Raw genomic sequence first — 10,000 nt, forward strand, 5'->3', positions numbered from 1 at the left:
TTGTGACGTCGTTAAAGAAGACTTGACAAAAAAAAAAAAATAATAAATACAAAAAAATCAAGCGGGTATTGGCATAGGTTTGCCCGACGGCAGAACGACACGCGAACACATGCATAGAGTTTGTGACCGTTGTCAACTTGAATGTATCGGGCGCTGGCTGGGATGTGCCCGGCGGAGACGGCAGAACGACACGCGAACACATGCATAGAGTTTGTGACCGTTGTCAACTTGCATGAATCGGGTACTGGCCTGTGTGCGCCCGACGTTGACGGTAGAACGACCCACGAGCACATGCATAGAGTTTGTGACCGTTGTCAACTTGCGTGTATCGGGTACTGGCCTGTGTGTGCCCGACGTTGACGGCAGAACGACCCGCGAACACATGCATAGAGTTGTGACCATTGTCAACTTGAATGTATCGGGCGCTGGCTTGATTGTGTGCCCGACGGAGACGGCAGAACGACCCACGAACACATGCATAGAATTTGGACTTCCTTGAAGAAGACGTTGACATAAAAAAAAAAAAAAAAAAGTCAAGCGGGTACTGGCTCAAGTGTGCCCGACGGTGACGGTAGAACGACCCGCGAACACATGCATAGAGTTGTGACCATTGTCAACTTGAATGTATCGGGCGCTGGCTGGGATGTGCCCGGCGGAGACGGCAGAACGACACGCGAACACATGCATAGAGTTTGTGACCGTTGTCAACTTGAATGTATCGGGCGCTGGCTGGGATGTGCCCGGCGGAGACGGCAGAACGACACGCGAACACATGCATAGAGTTTGTGACCGTTGTCAACTTGCATGAATCGGGTACTGGCCTGTGTGCGCCCGACGTTGACGGTAGAACGACCCACGAGCACATGCATAGAGTTGTGACCGTTGTCAACTTGAATGTATCGGGTACTGGCCTGTGTGTGCCCGACGTTGACGGCAGAACGACCCGCGAACACATGCATAGTGTTGTGACCATCGTCAACTTGAATGTATCGGGCGCTGGCTTGATTGTGTGCCCGACGGAGACGGCAGAACGACCCACGAACACATGCATAGAATTTGGACTTCCTTGAAGAAGACGTTGACATAAAAAAAAAAAAAAAGTCAAGCGGGTACTGGCTCAAGTGTGCCCGACGGTGACGGTAGAACGACCCGCGAACACATGCATAGAGTTGTGACCATTGTCAACTTGAATGTATCGGGCGCTGGCTGGGATGTGCCCGGCGGAGACGGCAGAACGACACGCGAACACATGCATAGAGTTTGTGACCGTTGTCAACTTGAATGTATCGGGCGCTGGCTGGGATGTGCCCGGCGGAGACGGCAGAGACGACACGCGAACACATGCATAGAGTTTGTGACCGTTGTCAACTTGCATGAATCGGGTACTGGCCTGTGTGCGCCCGACGTTGACGGCAGAACGACCCGCGAGCACATGCATAGAGTTGTGACCGTTGTCAACTTGAATGTATCGGGCGCTGGCTGGGATGCGCCCGGCGGAGACGGCAGAACGACACGCGAACACATTCATAGTGTTGTGACCGTCGTCAACTTGAATGTATCGGGCGCTGGCTAGGATGTGCGCGGCGGAGACGGCAGAACGACACGCGAACACATGCATAGAGTTTTGACCACTGTCAACTTTAATGTATCGGGCGCTGGCTAGGATGTGCGCGGCGGAGACGGCAGAACGACACGCGAACACATGCATAGAGTTTGTGACCATTGTCAACTTGCGTGTATCGGGTACTGGCCTGTGTGTGCCCGACGTTGACGGCAGAACGACCCGCGAACACATGCATAGAGTTGTGACCATTGTCAACTTGAATGTATCGGGCGCTGGCCTGTGTGTGCCCGACGGAGACGGCAGAACGACCCACGAACACATGCATAGAATTTGGACTTCCTTGAAGAAGACGTTGACATAAAAAAAAAAAAAAAAAAGTCAAGCGGGTACTGGCTCAAGTGTGCCCGACGGTGACGGTAGAACGACCCGCGAACACATGCATAGAGTTGTGACCATTGTCAACTTGAATGTATCGGGCGCTGGCTGGGATGTGCCCGGCGGAGACGGCAGAACGACACGCGAACACATGCATAGAGTTTGTGACCGTTGTCAACTTGAATGTATCGGGCGCTGGCTGGGATGTGCCCGGCGGAGACGGCAGAACGACACGCGAACACATGCATAGAGTTTGTGACCGTTGTCAACTTGCATGAATCGGGTACTGGCCTGTGTGCGCCCGACGTTGACGGTAGAACGACCCACGAGCACATGCATAGAGTTGTGACCGTTGTCAACTTGAATGTATCGGGCGCTGGCTGGGATGCGCCCGGCGGAGACGGCAGAACGACACGCGAACACATGCATAGTGTTGTGACCATCGTCAACTTGAATGTATCGGGCGCTGGCTAGGATGTGCGCGGCGGAGACGGCAGAACGACACGCGAACACATGCATAGAGTTTTGACCACTGTCAACTTGAATGTATCGGGCGCTGGCCTGTGTGTGCCCGACGGAGACGGCAGAACGACCCACGAACACATGCATAGAATTTGGACTTCCTTGAAGAAGACGTTGACTTAAAAAAAAAAAAAAAAAGTCAAGCGGGTACTGGCTCAAGTGTGCCCGACGGTGACGGTAGAACGACCCGCGAACACATGCATAGAGTTGTGACCATTGTCAACTTGAATGTATCGGGCGCTGGCTGGGATGTGCCCGGCGGAGACGGCAGAACGACACGCGAACACATGCATAGAGTTGTGACCGTTGTCAACTTGAATGTATCGGGCGCTGGCTGGGATGTGCCCGGCGGAGACGGCAGAACGACACGCGAACACATGCATAGAGTTTGTGACCACTGTCAACTTGCATGTATCGGGTACTGGCCTGTGTGCGCCCGACGTTGACGGTAGAACGACCCACGAGCACATGCATAGAGTTGTGACCGTTGTCAACTTTAATGTATCGGGCGCTGGCTGGGATGTGCCCGGCGGAGACGGCAGAACGACACGCGAACACATGCATAGAGTTGTGACCGTTGTCAACTTGAATGTATCGGGCGCTGGCTGGGATGTGCCCGGCGGAGACGGCAGAACGACACGCGAACACATGCATAGAGTTTGTGACCATTGTCAACTTGCATGTATCGGGTACTGGCCTGTGTGCGCCCGACGTTGACGGTAGAACGACCCACGAGCACATGCATAGAGTTGTGACCGTTGTCAACTTGAATGTATCGGGCGCTGGCTGGGATGTGCCCGGCGGAGACGGCAGAACGACACGCGAACACATGCATAGAGTTTGTGACCACTGTCAACTTGCATGTATCGGGTACTGGCCTGTGTGCGCCCGACGTTGACGGTAGAACGACCCACGAGCACATGCATAGAGTTGTGACCATTGTCAATTTTAATGTAGCGGGTACTGGCCTGTGTGTTCCCGACGTTGACGGCAGAACGACCCACGAGCACATGCATAGAGTTGTGACCGTTGTCAACTGAAATGTATCGGGCGCTGGCTGGGATGTGCCCGGCGGAGACGGCAGAACGACACGCGAACACATGCATAGAGTTTTGACTTCGTTACAGAGGACGTTGACAAAAAAAAAATAATAATAATAATATCAAAAAAAACAAAACATGGTCAACTTTAGTGTAACGGGTATTGGCTTAAGTGTGTGACCCAATGGTCAGAATGAGTGGGCAGAGTGAATCGGATTATATATTAAGGGGAGTGTCTTGTCTCGCCGGTCGATCTTCAAATTGTAGAAGTTTCCTCATATATCTCCTTGATTTCGTCAAGATATATCCGGCACGGGAGCAACCCCGACACTCCTCTGAAAATACGGGTCGCTCCCATGTGAGAAGGTCGATGGTGTGATCGACGGCACGAGTGTCATGCGACCGGGCGAGGGCCGAGTAATTAGCCGACGGTGATGCACACATGCGTAGGCATGGGACCCGTTGTCGTTGCACGAGTCTGTGAGACGGGGCGCCGCCGGACAAGACATACCCGGCACGGGAGCAACCCCGGCACTCCTCTGAAAACACGGGTTGCTCCCGGGTGAGAAGGTCGATGGTGCGGTCGATGGCACGAGTGTCATGCGACCGGGCGAGGGCCGAGATTTAGGCCGACGGTGATGCACACAGGCGTAGGCTGGGACTCGTCGTGTTGCACGAGTCTGTGAGACGGGGCGACGGCCGACCTCGACGGCAGGCCGCCCGATGCATCCGCAAGGTGTGGCTCTCGTCCGAGATTTTGAGATCTCTTTAGTGTAGCGGGTATTGGCTTAAGTGTGTGATCCAATGGTCAGAACGAGCGGGCAGAGTGAATCGGATTCTATATATGAGGGGGGTAGTAGAGTCGATCCAAGACTCGAGAAGGCTTTTAATGTCTGTCGTGTGTGTATGCGTGTCATGGTTGGACTCCAGCGGGCCCTTTCGGTAGGGTCAGCCGTCGTTTCATCGCGACCATGTGTTGCAACTCGGCGCTCAGAGCGGGGGTTTTCACCCACTCGCCCCGTGAGCAGAGGTGTCCCTCCGTGCACACGTATATATCGACGTTCAGATATGAAGCTTTCGCGGACGGGAGTCCACCCGAGACTCGAAAAGGCTCCTTGCCTGTGGTGCGTAAATATGTTTTTGCACGTCAGACCCTTGCTGGCCTTCTCGGTAGGGTCAGCCGTCGTTTCATCGCGACCATGTGTTGCAACTCGGCGCTCGGTGCGGGGGTTTTCACCCACTCGCCCCGTGAGTAGAAGGTTCTTTCGTGCATATGTATATATACAATCCCAGATATTGAGCTTTTTCATCCGCAGAACCCCCGGTGGAGAAGAGAGAGAGTAGAGATGAGAGAGAAAGGAGAAGGGAGAAGGCCTCTCGCGTTGCGTGGTCGATGGCACGAGTGCCATGCGACCAGGCGAAAGGCAAACGGCAAGCCGACGGCGACGGCAGGCCGCCCGACTCACCCGCAGAGAATCTGGGTCTCGTTCGAGATTTCGAGATCTCTTAAGTGTAGCGGGTATTGGCTTAAGTGTGTGATCCAATGGTCAGAACGAGCGGGCAGAGTGAATCGGATTCTATATATGAGGGGGGTAGTAGAGTCGATCCAAGACTCGAGAAGGCTTTTAATGTCTGTCGTGTGTGTATACGTGTCATGGTTGGACTCCAGCGGGCCCTTTCGGTAGGGTCAGCCGTCGTTTCATCGCGACCATGTGTTGCAACTCGGCGCTCAGAGCGGGGGTTTTCACCCACTCGCCCCGTGAGCAGAGGTGTCCCTCCGTGCACACGTATATATCGACGTTCAGATATTGAGCCTTTTCATCCGCAGAACCCCCGGTGGAGAAAGAGCAGGACCTCGGTGTCGTCAGATATCGAGCTTTCTCCACGGGACCCGTTCGGGCATGCTGCCGTTGCTGCGACCATGTGTTGCACTCGGCGCTCGGTACGGGCTTTTTCATCCAAGCAACGAATGCACGCTCGAGGCGTGCGATTGCTCTCCCCTGTTCCAGTGGACGAGCCGTCGCCCTCCCGCGTCGCTTCGAACCGGTCCCGTCTCCGAGGCGGGACCACTGCGACTCCTCTCGAGACGACCCAGTCGACTCGGGTAGAGATACACACCTCGAGAATCCCTTCGGGCGGTTCTTCGATCACTGTACCGTAATAGCACGGCATCGACAATTGAGAATTCAGAGAGAGAGAGAGGGGAGTGCGAGAGCGACTCCCGGACGGCGAACGGGCCCAGCCCGGTTCTGTCGACCGTTACCTGGTTGATCCTGCCAGTAGTCATATGCTTGTCTCAAAGATTAAGCCATGCACGTCTAAGTACAATCCTGAACATACAAGAGAAACTGCAGATGGCTCATTAGATCAGTTATGGTTTATTGGAGAAAGTCTTATACCATGGATAACTGTGGTAATTCTAGAGCTAATACATGCAACAAAGCGCCGACCCTTCGGGGGAAGCGTGCTCTTATTAGGAACAAGGCCAGCCCGGTCCTTTCGGGGTCCGGTCTCCGCTGGTGAACTCTAGATAATCATGCCGATCGCACGGTCTTGCACCGGCGACGCTCCCTTCAAAAGTCTGCTCTATCAACTTTCGATGGTAAGTTATGCGCTTATCATGGTTGTGACGGGTAACGGAGAATCAGGGTTCGATTCCGGAGAGGGAGCCTGAGAAACGGCTACCACATCCAAGGAAGGCAGCAGGCACGCAAATTACCCACTCCTGACACGGGGAGGTAGTGACAAAAAATAACGATACAGGCCTCTTCGGAGGCCCTGTGATCGGAATGAGTACACTTTAAATCCTTTAACGAGGATCTACTGGAGGGCAAGTCTGGTGCCAGCAGCCGCGGTAATTCCAGCTCCAGCAGCGTATATTAAATTTGCTGCAGTTAAAAAGCTCGTAGTCGGATTTCTGGCCGGGGCGGGCGGTCCGCCGTGAGGCGTGCACTGCCCGTTCCCCTTCTCCCCGTCAAACGGGAGTCGTGGGAGATTTTTCCCGGCCAGTGATTCGGTTGGTCGTGCGGTGCTCTTAACTGAGTGCCGTGCGAGACTGGAACGTTTACTTTGAGAAAATTGAAGTGTTCAAAGCAGGCCAAAGTGCCCGAACAGCTCAGCATGGAATAGTGGAAGAGGACCTCGGTTCTATTTCGTTGGTCTTGAGATCCTGAGGTAATGATCAAGAGGGACTGCCGGGGGCATTCGTATTGCGGCGTGAGAGGTGAAATTCTTGGATCGTCGCAAGACGCCCGACAGCGAAAGCATTTGCCAAGAATGTCTTCATTGATCAAGAACGAAAGTCGGAGGATCGAAGGCGATCAGATACCGCCCTAGTTCCGACCATAAACGATACCGACTCGTAATTCGCCGGCGTTCCTCCCATGACGCGGCGGGCAACTCTCCGGAAAACCAAAGTCTTTGGGTTCCGGGGGAAGTATGGTTGCAAAGCTGAAACTTAAAGGAATTGACGGAAGGGCACCACCAGGAGTGGAGCCTGCGGCTTAATTTGACTCAACACGGGGAAACCTACCCGGCCCGGACACAGTGAGGATTGACAGATTGAGAGCTCTTTCTTGATTTTGTGGATGGTGGTGCATGGCCGTTCTTAGTTGGTGGAGTGATTTGTCTGGTTAATTCCGATAACGAACGAGACTCTTGCTTGCTAAATAGTCCGGCCACCCGTCGTGGTGAGCCGCGAACTTCTTAGAGGGACAAATGGCTTTCAGCCATACGAGATGGAGCAATAACAGGTCTGTGATGCCCTTAGATGTCCGGGGCCGCACGCGCGCTACACTGGCGCAAGCAGCGGGTACATTTGCCCTCGGCCGAAAGGTCCGGGTAATCCGCTGAGACTTCTCCGTGCTGGGGACAGGGACTTGTAATTGTGTCCCTTGAACGAGGAATTCCAAGTAAACGCGAGTCATCAGCTCGCATTGATTACGTCCCTGCCCTTTGTACACACCGCCCGTCGCTACTACCGATCGAATGACTTAGTGAGGCCATCGGATCGACCGTCTGGCACCCCCGGCTTCGGCCGGTTGTCGAGGCGCGACGAGAAGACGGTCAAACTTGATCATTTAGAGGAAGTAAAAGTCGTAACAAGGTTTCCGTAGGTGAACCTGCGGAAGGATCATTAACAGAACCCTTCCCCTCCGTGATCGGAGAGGGAACAAAGGGGGAATGTCGGAAAAGCCGTCACAGAGAGACACGCGGAGAGAGCAAATTGGAAAAGCCGGGGGGACTCGAGCGGGGTTTTCACCGCCTCCTTCCCCGTTCCACGGTCGAGGTCAGACCCCGCGCTTCGCCTTCGCTCTCTCCGACAAAAAGGAGACGGGCGTGTCACACACAGACCAGCCCGGGGAGTACCCGGTTCTTCTCTCGTCGTCTGTCTCACGGAGTCTCGCGCTCCCGGTAGCTTCGAGGGAGAAGTCCCGCAAGGGTGGAGACGCCGTCGCCGTCCGCGGCGCGGCGCTCCTCGAGGCATTCTCCGCAGGGCAGAGAAGGGGCACCGGTGTCGCCCGATTTCCCCCCAGTCGGCGAGTCTGACTCGCGCGACCCGCCCTCGCGGCGGTGGGGGGAAGGAGGGAGCCCGCTTCCCCCCTCGGCTCGACGGAGGATATTTCTTTCCAGTCACAAGCAAAGAAGGCACAGAGTCCCCGTGTCCTTTCTCCTTCCGTTCCACTTCTTCCCTCGGCTCTGAGGAGAGTTTGCGAACGCGGGAGTCTTCCAGTGGCAAATGACAATTCTTGGTGGTGGATCACTCGGCTCGTGCGTCGATGAAGAACGCAGTTAGATGCGAGAATTCATGTGAATTGCAGAACTCACTGATCATCGACTTATTCGAACGCAAATGGCGGCTCGGGGATGCTCTGCTCCTCGAGCCACGTCCGTCTGAGCGTCTGAAGACAATCACTCACAGAGTCGGCGTGTTCGCGCGCCGGAGGAGCGCCCGGCCGCAGCCGTCCCTTCGACGGCCGGCTGCGTCGGGTCAGTGTCAGATGGAGTTCTGTGATGTCGGCGCCGGTGAAACTCGGCGAGCAGGCTCGATCGGTAACCGGGGGTTCGTCGGTCGTGCGACGTGCCATCGGGGTGTAGACGTATGCGCCCGTGGTGCGGTCCAGCGTCCGACCCCCCGGAACGGTCGAGGAGCCTCTGCCGGGCAGAGCCGGTCGACCCAATCGCGGGGTCTCTCGTCCTCCCGTCTGCGTTCTCGCAGGCGCATGGTAGGCCACCCTTTCCCGCCGGCGACCCGATTCTTCGGGGAGCGCCGGGGAAGGAGAGACCCCGGGTCGCCGCTATGACTCCGATCACGTTCCACGTGTCTTTCACGATTCCAGACCTCAGATCGGATGAGATTACCCGCTGGATTTAAGCATATCACTAAGCGGAGAGAAAAGAAACTAACAAGGATTCCTTCAGTAGCGGCGAGCGAAGCAGGAAGAGCCCATCGCCGAATCCCCGCGCCCGTTTGCGGTGCGAGGGACCTGTGGCGTAAGGAAACTGAACTCCGGTCGACAGAGTCCGGCCGCAGTCCACTGTGATCGGGGCTGCAGCTTACCCGCAGCGGGTGTAAGGCCCGTAGGGCGGACTCGAAGGCCGGAGGGAAAGCTTTCCAAGAGTCGGGTTGTTTTAGAATGCAGCCCAAAGAGGGGTGGTGAACTCCATCCAAGGCTCAATACTATGCACGAGACCGATAGTCAACAAGTACCGTGAGGGAACGTTGAAAAGAACTTTGAAGAGAGGGTTCAACATTGCGTGAAACTGCCAAGAAGTAAACGGATGAGTGCCGCATGCTACATGGGGCGTCCGGTTGATTCAGGCGCGGTCGGCGCGGCAGCGTGTGCGGGTTCGGATCCCTCGGGACCGACCCGCGGCGCTTCGCCGTCCGGTCCGCGTCGCACTTCTACCGTTCGGCGCCCTTCCCGGCGACCGACCGAAGAGCGGAGCAGAGGGGCGGGCGAGGCTGCGGCGTGCGGGGGCTTCGGCCCTCGCCGTCTTACGCCGCCCGTCACGGTTGCTCACTGCGCTCTCTGTCGAGGACTCTGCGTGACGGCCTGCCCCCCCGGGGGTTCAGGCAGCGGGGTCCGGGCCACCGGCGTCTCCGTCGGTCGCGTGCACAGCTTGCTGTCGCGTGGCCGGCGGGATCCGGAGGGTCCGGTCTCGCCGCGGCTTCGGCCGAAGCGGAGGGTCTGTCGGGCGTGAGCGAGGCCTCCTCATTCGACCCGTCTTGAAACACGGACCAAGGAGTCTAAGCAGGCTTGCAAGTCGAGGGGGTCTACCGAAACCTATCCTGGCATAACGAAAGTGAAGGTCGGCACAGGGCCGTCACGAGGCGGGATCCCGGCCCTCTGGGTCGGGCGCACCGCCACCCCGTTCCGTCCGGCTCGTCCGGTGGAGCGGAGGAAGAGCAAGCATGCTAAAACCCGAAAGATGGTGAACTATGCTCGGGCAGGAGGAAGCCAGAGGAAACTCTGGTGGATGTCCGCAGCGGTTCTGA

General features: G+C 56.3%; 2 non-coding genes across 2 annotated transcripts; both read left to right on the forward strand.

The window, feature by feature from the left end:
* The first annotated feature begins 5,761 nt into the window (after positions 1–5,761).
* Positions 5,762–7,639, forward strand: LOC139968326 (small subunit ribosomal RNA). Its single transcript, XR_011793332.1, has one exon. It is a non-coding gene; the product is annotated as a small subunit ribosomal RNA (ribosomal RNA).
* A 605-nt stretch (positions 7,640–8,244) lies between these two features.
* LOC139968484 (5.8S ribosomal RNA) lies at positions 8,245–8,404 on the forward strand. The gene has a single exon (XR_011793480.1). It is a non-coding gene; the product is annotated as a 5.8S ribosomal RNA (ribosomal RNA).
* Positions 8,405–10,000: the final 1,596 nt, after the last annotated feature.

This window comes from Apostichopus japonicus, chromosome 5, assembly GCF_037975245.1.
Source record: "Apostichopus japonicus isolate 1M-3 chromosome 5, ASM3797524v1, whole genome shotgun sequence".
In the NCBI taxonomy this organism is placed as follows: Eukaryota; Metazoa; Echinodermata; class Holothuroidea; order Aspidochirotida; family Stichopodidae; genus Apostichopus; species Apostichopus japonicus.